At 38.7% G+C, this 12,082-nt stretch overlaps 1 long non-coding RNA gene across 2 annotated transcripts; it reads left to right on the top strand.

The window, feature by feature from the left end:
• The first annotated feature begins 5,077 nt into the window (after positions 1–5,077).
• Positions 5,078–11,644, top strand: LOC111772692 (uncharacterized). Of its 2 annotated transcripts, none has more exons than XR_002806694.2 (6): positions 5,078–5,183; positions 6,137–6,203; positions 7,061–7,081; positions 7,158–7,187; positions 8,258–8,400; positions 11,235–11,644. It is a non-coding gene; the product is annotated as an uncharacterized lncRNA (long non-coding RNA). The 2 variants fall into 2 exon arrangements; XR_011436812.1 differs by lacking the exon at positions 11,235–11,644 and adding an exon at positions 8,613–8,785.
• The last annotated feature ends 438 nt before the right edge of the window (positions 11,645–12,082 follow it).

Raw genomic sequence — 12,082 nt, 5'->3', positions numbered from 1 at the left:
GCTTCCTAACTAATATCTGATGAGACGGCTGTAATTTGTAACCATCAAGCTGTTTTCACTGCTGTTTCTGTATAACAGAATCCCATTTCTTCCTTTCAAAAAGAAATCATTTTCAAGCACAATCTTACGTTTCTAATCTTAATTTCTATTTTTCATATTGACAATCTAAGCTAAGTAAGCATTCTTTTAACCACCTCCTTTTCCCGGGTTATGTAACACTGAAGCAGCTTTCTATGAGAGCTTCTTTGCTGGCAGCTAATTCTAATTCATTTCATCTTATTTCAATCCTACAAATATATGATCCACAACCTCAGCTCGGTTCTTTGGAAACTTTGTTCCTACATTTCCCTGATTTGTTGCTGGTTCCATTTGCCACAGTACCTATCCTAACGCTTTTCCTGGGTCCTCACATTTCCTACCTCAGCGCACAGAGCCAAAGATGACCCCTACTGTCACTGCACAGCAGTAGGCACCCACTGAGAACATAACCTTCTGATGCCCTCCAGCAGTGGTGTCCACAATGACTTCCATTCAACAAATATTTATTTACTGACTATTTATCGAGAGGCTGGCCCTCAAGCACTCTGAGGGATGCTGAAGTCACAGCAGGGAACAAAAGGCACAAAAGCCCTGAATTCATGAACCTTTCATTGTAGTTGAGAGTGGCAGACAAGAAGCACACAAATAATCCGCAATCTCTCAGGTGGTGAAGAGTGAGCTAAAGAAATAAAAGGCAGGGAGGGGGCACAGAGGCAATTCTGAATAGGAGAGTCAAGAACGTCTTCTATGGTAGAGTGACAGTGAAGAAAAGTTATGCATTAATCATGGGAGTGAGCCTGAAGGAAGAAAAGTCCAAGCAGAAGGAATAGCAGGTGCAAATTCACTGTAAAAGAAAGTTCTTTGCTGTGTTTGAGGAAACTTCCAGAAGTCCAGCCCAGACAGAGAAGAAGGCAAGAAGTGAATACAAAGACACTAGGTCACAGAGAAAGGGGCATGCAGGTTGTGAGAGGTCTGCAGGTCAAGTTTACACTTTGGTTTCAGATGGAAGCCACTGGAAGAGAATATGATCTTGTGTATATTTTGGAAGGGGCCAGGGTTGAAGCAAAAATACCTTTCCTTTGACTTTACAGAAACCTCCAGGCCCTTGATCTTTCCACATACTTTTATTTTCTCTCTTCATTTTTAATTCAGTTCCTTTTTTTCTAATTCAAGACTTCAAATTTTTCATTTAATCTGTACTTGTAATAACTCAAATAACTCCTGTGACCACTGGTTTTGAGGAGCCCTATTTGCTAACAGCTCACTCCTGGAAAGTCCTTAAATATCCTTATACGTCTCTACTGAGAACACTCAGGTGTGTAGGGGAAAAAATAGTTTCATTTATGTTTTCTAAACATGGAATGTGGTACTGTTTTCCAAATCATTTTCTTGTGTTTGGTCATATACCTCTCACCTTTTCCTCTCAATAGGTAGTCCTAATTTTCTGAAGCATCTAACTCATCTCAGCCATGAGCCAATTCCAGACAACAATCATTCGTAGAGAAAATTGAGTCCATTTGGCATAACTGCCTTGAACTTACCTCCTCCACTCTTCTGTACATTGATCTTTGTCTGATCAGACTTCTAACTTTTTCCCTGTATTCTTCCAGGTTGTGGGACTGTCATATTTTCCAAGGATGTTTATCACTGTGCTTTGGTCTTCATTTCTTCCCTCATCCTTAGAGAATTTTTTTAAATGAAGACAGCCTTTCTTATGAAGATTATGGTGATAAAAATAAAAAAAAATGACGAACCCTAATGTTTGTAATTGAACAATTTCTATTTGCAATGTGACTTATGTACATTCTCATTTAATCCAGTCCCAACTATTAGCATAATTACTCCAGGTGAGAAAATTGTAGTTTAAAAAGAGTGAGCAAACTCCCAGGTCATTGTAACATTGGATTATGAATGGAGCTTCTTACTTGAAATTTCCTCCCTTTGGCTTCCACAATTTACAAATCATCCGGAAATTCTCTGTTCTTCTGCTATTCGTTCACTTTTGGGAGATTTTCACAGACTTCTCCATTTCCTGTCAATTGTTATCTAGGATTTTTGCCTTCAGCCTAATTCTCTTCTGCTCTACACATTTCTTTTTCTATATGGTCTCTTCAAATTTCACAATTTTCATTACAGTCAGTAAGCTCTTAAATCCTCAGCTCCAGTCTAGAGAACTTTTTCTTAATTTGGACTCATATATTCAGCCCTATCCTGGACTCTTCTGTCTATGGTTGCCTTTAACCATGTCTGTTAAACAAATGACAAGATTTCTCAGGCAGCTAAGCCTGCTCTACCAAAATGCCACACACTGGGTGGCTTAAACAGCAGACATTCCTCACAGTTCTAGAGGCTGGGAAGTTCGAGATCAGGGTGCCAGAAGCGTCCTTGGTGGGGGCCCTCTTCCTGGTCTGCAGATAGCTGCCTTCTTCCTACATCTTCCATGGGGGAGGCAGGAAGCTCTGGTGTCTCTTCCTCTTCTCATAGGGGCACTAATCCCATTATGGGGGGCTCCATCCTCATGACCTCATCTAAACCTAATTACTGCCCAAAGGGCACACCTCCTAATACAACACATTGTGGGGTAGGGCCTCAACATACGAATTTGTGGGGACATAAACATTCAGTCCATAACATAAGATAACTCCCTGAGGGCAGAAATAGGAGACTGTCACTTTGTATTCCCAGTGCCCAGGAGGTTTCATGTTATCTAGTAGGCCGTCATACCTTGTTCTAGATTTGTCAGTTGCAGTATTTTTCATTTCAGTAATTCCCCTGAGAACATAACACAAAATGGTTCTTTGGTAAAATAAACCAACATCATGGATTTTGTCATAGACTGTAGACCGTGTTGTCATTGTAGGAGCAATGAAGGAAGAGGAATAAGAGGAAGAAAAACAAGAGGAGGAGGAGAAGGAGAAAGACAATCCAGCATAAACACCGTTAATACCCATTCGCAGGTTGCATTCTTATGCCACCAATTAAATGTCACACCTGTGATTCAGTAGTAGCTCTTATTGATTTTTCCCTTTTAAATGAAAGGCCTGGCATTTATCAAACTGCATGGTGGTTGTTTACAGAGGATAAGATATCTGTTTTACTTAATTATAAAGTATCAGGATATATTCTGGTCTGTCAATCTTCTAAAATGACCTCTGTTCCTAGAGTATGAAACCATAACTAATACAAGAAGCTTACTCTGCTGTTTAAAGTCCACTATTCTCTTTCCCACTGTCATCCATAATCCCCATACTTCCTATGGTGTTAGAGCAGAAAACAACGGGCGGAAGAAAGCCTACGTTTTGGTGTCCCAACCGAAAGTATGCCTGAGTTAGGTTTACTTGTAGGCTGTAAATGTATATATCAGCACCTATCAGTTTTTATTGCTGGCAGTTTGTGTTTGTTGCTGTCATCTGGTGGCTGTGCCTGTGGAGCAGTAGTTCATGTTTTCTTCACTCGGCTGTGACTTTCACAGGTCTATCAGAATAGTGACTAGTACCATTGGCTAAATGAATCTGTGAAGAAACAGGTGAGGCAAGGAAGAAGGGGAAGAAAGTCAGTGGGGAGGGAAACGGAAAGGAAACAAGGAAGGAAGGAAGAAAGTCATCTGACATTTCCAAAATGAATAAAGCACGGTTTATTTTTGACAATCGGAATTATTTCATCATTACTGAAGTCTGTATATCTCTTTTCCATCAGAATATGTCAAGACAGATGTGTTAAGCGTTTGAGAAGATCCTGCCTATCTACAACGCTTAGAAATCAATGAAATAAGGAACAATCAGATTGATTAAAATTGAATTTGACTTTAATTCTCTGTTTGCCTTAATGAGGCATCTCTCTGGCTTTGTATACTAGCTAGAGAATAACAAAAAATTTTAATGAGGTGTTCAAATATACCATAGAATATTCACCTAGTGAATGTTGCCTTAAAACACCTGAAATAAAATTAAACTTTAAGTTCTGTTAATGGGGTCAAGTCTACAGACAAATAATACATTTGTGTGTCTATTATGTGGCTCCTTAAACTTTATGGTACGCGGAAATCTCCCGAGATATCGTTAAAATGAGATTCCTAGTGCACTTCCGAGACCCTGATTCAACGTGTCTAGAAACAGGGCCTATGTATTTGCATCTCCGGCAAGCTCTCAGGTGGTGCTGATTCTGATGGTCCCACCCACCACACGCTGAGTAACAATGGACTGGTATAGAGAATTTATCTTAACTTAGCAATGATTTTATGATACTCAGTTCTGAGTACATTGAATTTTCCAACCAGTAGCAAAGAGGTCAGCCTTTATCCACATTAGCCTAGAGACTTAGTAAAAGCTAATTTTTCCTTCTGTCTAGCGTATTCATGTCAACACATGGCTTCCGTTGAGGAACATGAACTTCTAAAGACTCAGAGGAAGGAAATTAAATTCCAAAACACCTGCATCTAGTTACTATGTTTAATAAACAGTACTGAGTGCATCTGGTCATTTGACTTTAAAAATTGAATTATTTTATCACACAATACTGAAAAGACTACCAAACTTTTGCCAACATTTTAATACCCTTTCAGACTTAAAATGCTCTAAAGGCAGTAGAATAAAAGGACAATTTGATCCTTTGTAGGAAACACATTGGAAATAAATGCTGACTCCGATTTTGTCATGACAGTTTTCACTGTTTGTCAGGCAACAGGAAACATTTTGATAAGATGATGCGATTTTTGACAGAGACTTGTTCCATCTCGGATGCCCCTTTGTTGAAACAGGGCAGATGGTATTCTACGGAAACACTTTTACCACCTCAATTCATTTCTACACGTTGTTTACTCTAGCACACTGTTCCTTTTGGCTTACTCACACGTGCCTAGACTAACACTGGGAGCCATTTGCTGGGTACATTTGGTTCCTGGTCACTCTGCTTCACAATCCGCTATTGTAAAATCACCCTCTTAAGTTTATTTTTGTCATCTGTGGGCACAGACTTTGGGCATGATTTTCAGTTTTATAATATAATCAAATAATTGACAGGATTTAGAATGACAAATGGATGATGTCAGTGTGTTTAAATAGGTGAGCCCTCTAGAAAAGCACATCACTCCTCAGGGCATCAGAATTCCAGCTCTTTGGGCTCCTGATTCTCATCTTTGGCGAAAGGTAATATATTCATGTACAGTCTAATATGATGTCTTATTCTACTTCTGTTTATAAAATGTATATATTGATCAGAAAAAAGTCTTTACTCATTATTTACCTTTTCGCTTGAAAAATATTATTTAGATTTCTAATTCAGAAATCAATAATTTTCTTTACTTGTCAGCAGCCACAGAATTGTGTTCACTTGCATATACAGAATTACGGAAACATATAAAGAGTTCCAGATTTGGTTAATTGTGTTGAATAAGAGAGTTTGGATGATTAAATCATTTTTGCCAATGCAATTTCTCAAAGCATCCTCATATATTTTCTGTGAAACTTGTTTTCAAGTTGATTTTTCTCCACCTGGTATCACAAATTTTCTAATACCAGGGTTACACCATCTAAAACTTTTAAGTCAGAAACCAGGCTCATTTTCACTAAACGTATGATAAAAACGTTCCCTGTTGCTTGTCATTCTACATTCTAAACATTTCTTTCAACTCCACCTTCATTGTTGTCTCGAACATCATTATGGAAGGCTGCTAGACTCTCACAACCATCTGAGTGATCAGCCTGGCTCCTTCTTTGTCCTTCTTACAGCTGAACTATTTTGCTTCCTACACGCTATCCTCTCTCTCATTTATGTTTCTTTGCAGGTTCCCATTTTACTCATTCCGTAGAGTCTAACACTAGATTTACCTTTTCTTTGCTTTAATACCCTTATTCACTCGATCTGTTTAAGATTTCCATTATGGGTGTTTTTTTAGCACAGCTTTCCATAGCAGAGCACTTATCTTTACTTATCAACGTCCCCCTCTAGTCTCTCAGTTCCATGATGCCAGGCAATGTGTGTCAGTTGTCTTGGTATTTCTAGCATGTTTCATAATGCTTGGAGCCTAGTTTGAGTAACAAATGTTTGATTTGTAATGCAGGAATGAATGTGCCACTGATTTTTCATGTATGCTTCACAGGACTCAGCCAAACATGAAGATCCTTGCATTTGTCTTTTTTATCTTGGCTCTCCTGGTTGCCATGATTGTAAGTATGTCATGGAATTTTGAAGAATATGTTCTCCTTACTTCTCCAAAACATCTCTCTTATTTCCTGGGTTCTGGCCTATGTTTGCATTTACCTGAACATGGCTGTATTAATTTTAATGTTTTAACACAGACAATTTCTTTGAATTCAGCTACATAAGTTTATTAAGGACCGAGAATAAATCTTGAGTACAAATAAAAATGGACACACCTGACCTTCCTGAAACTCTTTTCTCCTCCTCCTCTCCACCCTCCTTTGTTTCCTCTTCTGTTAAAATTATTGATTTCTTTCACTTTGGTTTACTTTGTCTAGTTACTGAGAAGTCCATCAAGAAATAATAATAATATTTCAATTTATCGGACAAATTATAGTGAATGCTTCAAAAACAAATTGTTTATCACCTTAGCTTTCTGTAAGAGGACAGAAGTGCAAAAATTGAAAATCAAGAAGAATAGCCAAAAACGTAACGGCAACTTTATCAGCACAACAAACATTTGAATAGCTTTGGAGTCACCAAAACATAGTCATATAGAAACCATTTGTCTGCAGCAAATCCAAAGTTTAGCTTTCCATTTTTCCCTCTTCTATTCACGGTTATATTTTCCTCCATTTTACATGCAAAGGAAATTGAACCAAAATGAATTGATATGTGAATGTAGCACATTAGTTATTGTAAGAGCCTACCCTTCACTCATCTTAAAGACGCCATTAAACAAAAAGAAACTAGTTTAGTGGATCAGTTACCAAGACTTTGCTTCCATTTTGTTCAATCATAATTGTAGCAGCTAAGTGCTTTTTTGCACTCTAGAGTTATAAAATTAAGATGTTAACTCTTTTCTTCTTTTCTTTTTTCCAAGGGAGCCGATTCATCTGAGGAGGTAAGATATTCTCATTTCCTAGAAAACTAGGAATTAAACACATATTAAATTTTTAATTTGTTCTTTATTTTAACAGAGATTTAGAAGGCATGTGAGAAGATACCCGGTAAGCATTCCTCTGATAATGTGGTACACTACAACCACAGTTTCTTCTCTGAGTATTTATTCTATAAATAAGAACCAATACATAGCTCTGAAACATATCTGTATAATGACTAGCTCAAGTACACATTGATTTTATTTATTTATGATACACTGGCAAAAGACCCAAAAGTCTTGTGTACTAGTAGCATTTAGATGGAAACTCACAATGCCACCCTAAGGAAGACAATTATTCCCTCAGATCTTAGGTGTCTTTGTTGATAAATAATTACCTTGATGAAACAATTGTTGAAATTCTAATTCTGTTAAGTGTAACATATGTCTAATGGAGCACAGAGGGTGATAAAGGCACATATGGTGTGGTAAATTTCCACCTGCTGATTCTTTTGGAGACTGATGAAATCATTTCGATAAACTGACCATGATAAATAAGATAGAAAATTTCATTTATTTATTATTTTTCTGAATGCAATGTATCTTTGACAACTCATATTATTTTGGTATGTGCTGTTAATGTGATAAGTTCCCAAACATTGATGTTACCAATACAGTAAAGAGATGAATTTAAAATGGCACCCAATAAAAAGATGAGAAGGAGGGATGAAGATATTTGCATTAACAGAAGTCAATATTAAACAATGTAGGAGTTTTAATAGAAAATAAGCTCGTTATAAATCTCAAGTGAGCAGTAGCAATCCCACCTAAACTGGAATTAGTAAATCCATCTGCCCTGGAGCAGTCAAGGATGGGCAATGTAGAAGCTTAGAGGTAACATTATAAAGGCTATCAAACCTTTTTCCAGTGGTTGGCTATCATTTATGAACCATGTGTGTTACAAAACAACAACATTTTCAACAAACAGTAAAAATGGAAACGATCATTTTTACCTTCTCTTCGTCATTTTTCTCAGAAAACAGTGAAAAACTAAACATTTGAAACACAATCATGGAGATGTTGTATAAGGTCCTACGAGCTTTACCAACTTAAGTTTTTTAAGTGACCTGATTGTGAGATATTTGCACTGTCATTGTCTCAATTCTCTACAATGTTCTCTTTCCTTTTGTTGGTATACAGAGAGAGTATTTTAATTCTCAGCTATCTCAAGAAGATAGACCTTATCAACCTGATCCATCAATTTATTATCCTGAATATCCATATCCATATCCAGTGCAATAGCGTTAGAATGCTGTTCAGTACCACAGGACGGGATTACAGAGGTAAGCTGGGTCTAGTGACATTTTTGTTCTCCAGAAAAGTCAATGGTGACAGTTACAGCAAGAAAAAGCAAAAGCAAGCCATCAAACCAAAAGCAGCCCCAGGTTAAGAAATGTATCCCCGGGGAGCTCTCCTGAAGTGTAGTTACTGATCTAAATGTTACTGAGGGGCTGGCCCCGTGGCCGAGTGGTTAAGTTCGCGCGCTCCGCTGCAGGCGGCCCAGTGTTTCGTCGGTTCGAATCCTGGGTGCGGACATGGCACTGCTCGTCAGACCACGCTGAGGCAGCGTCCCACATGCCACAACTAGAAGGACCCACAACGAAGAATACACAACTATCTACCGGGGGGCTTTGGGGAGAAAAAGGAAAAAATAAAATCTTTAAAAAAAATAAATGTTACTGAAAGAAATCTTCTGTCCTACTGTGGTGAGGAGCCTCTGCTTTGGGGACGGAGAGACCTGCGTTTGCGTCCTGTTCCGGATCACTAGTTTCATGACCTTGAACTATTCTTCGTCTTTTCTAAACCTCAATTATCTCGTGGACAAAATAGGTGTTACAACAATACTTAGCCACTCTGTAGAATTAGTGAAACTATTGAAAGACATATTATATAAGGGCCCTGAATCAGAACGTCTATAACTGTGGCTGCAGCCCGCCCTGCTGCTAAATCTGCGCCTGGAGGCTGTTTCAAACTTTTTCCTAAATGTGATCTTTCAGGCAGCTTCACAAGCATCATCTGGAAACTTGTCAGAAATTTAGAGTCTAAAGTTGTATTCCGACTAGTGAATTAGAATCTGCATTAAATAAGATTCCTGTATGGTTTATAACACCACAAAGTTTGAGACGCTTTGCCTTAAACAATTAGGATAGGGACCACTGCTCTAATAGAATACCAACAAGGAGTTAAGGAGATATTAGCAATTCGCTCTTTCGAAAGCCAGTTTGACCTAAAACTATACTATGTGTTCCAAATTCTATGAAAGATTCAATATTTCACTCCAAAATAAAGCAATCCTTTTGGAGATAAAATAAAACAGTCGGACAATTCAAAGTGGATTAGTTGCAGAGGATTTCAGTTATTTTAAATGCCCTTGGAGAATTTCTTCAAATGGAATTCTCAGTTGCCATTAATGACAGAGTGAGGAGTCCGCACTTGGCTCTCTAGGCTTTAAGTAATAGCTGAAGATATCTGATCAGGAAAGAGGATATAATCATATTATCTTGAGCAGATAAATACAGATGAAAAGTGCAGGTTCTGTTTAAGCAGAGGTGTGTGAGAACTGAAATAGGTTGGTAATAGAAAGGCTTAAAAGGAACATGGGCAATGGTCCTAGGAAAGGCTAGATTAAACAATGGGTTGAAAGAAAGACCAAATCAGGAAGGGAGAAAAAAGAAAGGGATGCAAGTTTTCAGGATTAGAGGAGCAAATAAAAGTGCTGAGCACAGATGCCTTAAAAGAGGCAATGCTCTGCTGTCATTTCTCTGTCGTTGATGTTTTCCTTCAGGGCATTATCCTTTGTGTGTATATTTTCCTTGGTTTAAGTAGGGGATGCTGAGGAAGACAATTTGGCTACCTCAGTTTGAGAGAGAATAGCATTCGAACTGAAAAACCAAGTGGGCTAAAATGCAGAACTGAACCGCTGAACCTCATGTCCGAAGTGACAAGGGGAGGAAAAAGATGATGGAAATTCATGCAGTGGATATTTCTGAAGTCCCTGAAGAACCAGGAAAAGTAACAGCAGCTTGTTTGTGTAATGAGTTTGGCTATGAGATTTGAAGAAGTGGAAATAAAGGAGTTCTTTAAAAGATTGGAAAGAAACGATTAGAAATAGAGACTGTTTCTTGTGTTATTATTTTGGCAAGCAAGAGTCCAAAGGAAATTTGTATTCGTTCAGTCGTCAGATATTTCTTGACCACATCTTCAGCATGCAATGAGATAGCCACAGGGATATAAGCACCAGTAGGCCAGAGTCTCTGCATTCAACACGTCTTACCTAGTTTTAAAGATGACTATAAAGTCAGACAATCACCAGTCAGAATAGCATTTGATAAAGAAGTGATGCGGTTGAGTAGATTTTTTAGGCACATTACACAGGCAGGAGTATGGCAGCTAGAGTGAGAGGGAGTATAGACGGACAATAAAAAAGTCCATTGGGAAACCATCAAACTAATTTCGGACGAGTAACGTAAGCACTTGAACAAAGAAAGAAGTAGTAGAGAGAGCAGCAATTTCCTCTAGAGTCCGATTATATAAGTACTTTGGAATAATTTTAATAACGCTTTTTCATGTGAGTGATCTTAACGTAGGCACAGTTTTTGGTCAAGGTCTTTTTCATGTCAAATCAAAAAATCAAAACAAATCCAAACTTTGACAGCTAGAAAGTTCATCCAGAAGCAAGAGCTTGCAGTAGGGAGAACTCTCAAATCTCAACAATCTGCACATTTTTCAAAATCAAACAGAAAAAGGCCTTCCTTCTATCGGTAAGGAGAGGGAAGCAAAGATTAGCAGAAACTTTTAAGGGGAAATTGGGCAAGCCGAGGGAAACGAGCAGCAGACACTGGTAGGCAAAGCGTCCACTGTGGTCAGTCGATTCTCAGGTAAGCCGGTAAGGGGGCACATTCCCCTTCCTAGTGCTTGCTCAGGCTCGGAGGTAAGCAGAGTTCAGGGGCACCTAAGAAGGAGATAAACCTGACTAACATTTGGTGGAGACAAAGCAGAGGGCAACAAACAGGCAACTGTGAACACTTGGTCAGTTACATTTAGGTAACGCTCAGAAACAAGAGGGCACAAGGGTTTTAGCAATGACTTAATCTGAATGCTCTCTCTTTATCCACAGGCTTGGCGGGAGATTCGATTTGCTCTGTGCTCATGATGATTCTTCCTACTCCACAACCCTTTACCCATCTGGCAACGTTATGTTAGCCCTCAACTAACAAATACAGCCAAAGTTTTTTTAAAGCATCCTTTTGAATAATTCAAAAGAGTAGCATATTATATGCATTCTCTTATGGATGATATTGGAATTTAAAAAGAATTTGAGCCATAAATGGTTTCCAACACAAAAAAGAAAATGAAGTCCAACAGTGTTACATGAACAACACAACCCGAGATCAATGTTCACTCCTTTTAAAACAGTGGTAATAATATTCTCTGAACTATTTGATTTTTTCCACTTTGTTCTCTGTGTTAATTGTACTACAAAATGAGAAAAAGCTTGCCATGCATAATAAAGTGATCTATCAAGCACATACTGTATACGTTCTTTTCTTTCCCACTGTGTTTGTTGCCTAGGGCAGCCATAATGAAGGACCCAAGCTGGTGGCTACAAAAACAGGAGTTTGGTTCTCCTCCTTCTGCAGGCAGGGCCTGGCTCTCTGACAGCTCTAGGGCACGGTCCTTCTTTGCCTCTTCCCAGTTCCTGACTGGTCTCGGCAATCTTTGTCATTCTGTGGTTTGTAGATGCAACCTTCAGTCTGTCTCTGTTGGCACCAAGCTGTCTTCTCCCTCTGGGTCTCTCTCCTCTTCTCACAAGGACACCTGTCATATTGGAATAAGGGCCCACCCTACTCCAGTAGGAGCTCATCTTAATGAATTCCATCTGCCATGACCTCTATTTCCAAGAAGATCAGATTCTCAGGTATTGGGAGTTAGGGTTTCAGCATATCTTTGGTGGAGGGACACAGC

This window comes from Equus caballus, chromosome 3 (genome assembly GCF_041296265.1).
Source record: "Equus caballus isolate H_3958 breed thoroughbred chromosome 3, TB-T2T, whole genome shotgun sequence".
In the NCBI taxonomy this organism is placed as follows: domain Eukaryota; kingdom Metazoa; phylum Chordata; class Mammalia; order Perissodactyla; family Equidae; genus Equus; species Equus caballus.
This window is presented reverse-complemented; position numbering and strand designations above follow the sequence as displayed.